Source organism: Orycteropus afer, unplaced genomic scaffold (assembly GCF_000298275.1).
Source record: "Orycteropus afer afer isolate SDZICR_OR568_19922 unplaced genomic scaffold, OryAfe1.0 scaffold00074, whole genome shotgun sequence".
Lineage (NCBI taxonomy): Eukaryota > Metazoa > Chordata > Mammalia > Tubulidentata > Orycteropodidae > Orycteropus > Orycteropus afer.
This window is the reverse complement of record NW_006921661.1, coordinates 3,709,491-3,710,026: the sequence shown is the minus strand read 5'-3', so window position 1 is coordinate 3,710,026 and position 536 is coordinate 3,709,491.

Here is a 536-nt window from a genome sequence, read left to right as displayed (position 1 = left end):
GAATGCTGGGCTTCCTGCTTTTGGCTTGGCCAACTTCTCCTTGGACTTAAGTGTAAGCCTCTCCTTCCTTTGGGAGCCTTCCCTTTTTGCCTGCTTTGGAGTCTGGATCACACTCTGCCTACTTGAGGCCTCCTGGTGAGCCGTGGGAGTCAGGGACTGCCTTCCTCCAGCTCTTCATAGTGTCTTCAGCCTCAGGATGGAACTCTGTGCTCATTTGCTGAATGAATGAATTATTATGATTATGCTGTCATTTAGTCTGAGGAATTGGATTTGAATTCTGGTTCCATCACTTTCTACATATATGACCATAGGCAAATTGCTGAGCACAGCCCTCTTGTAGGGATGATTGAGAACGAAATGTCATAATCCGTATAAAATGTTTATCCCAATGCTCTACACAGAGCTCAGTATATATTAGCTATCACTACAACTACTACTGGGAGCTCTGGTAGCGTAGTGCCTAAGGCACTTGACTGCTAACCAGAAGGCTGGTGGTTCAAACCCATCAGCCACTCCTCAGAAAGAAGGTTGGGCAA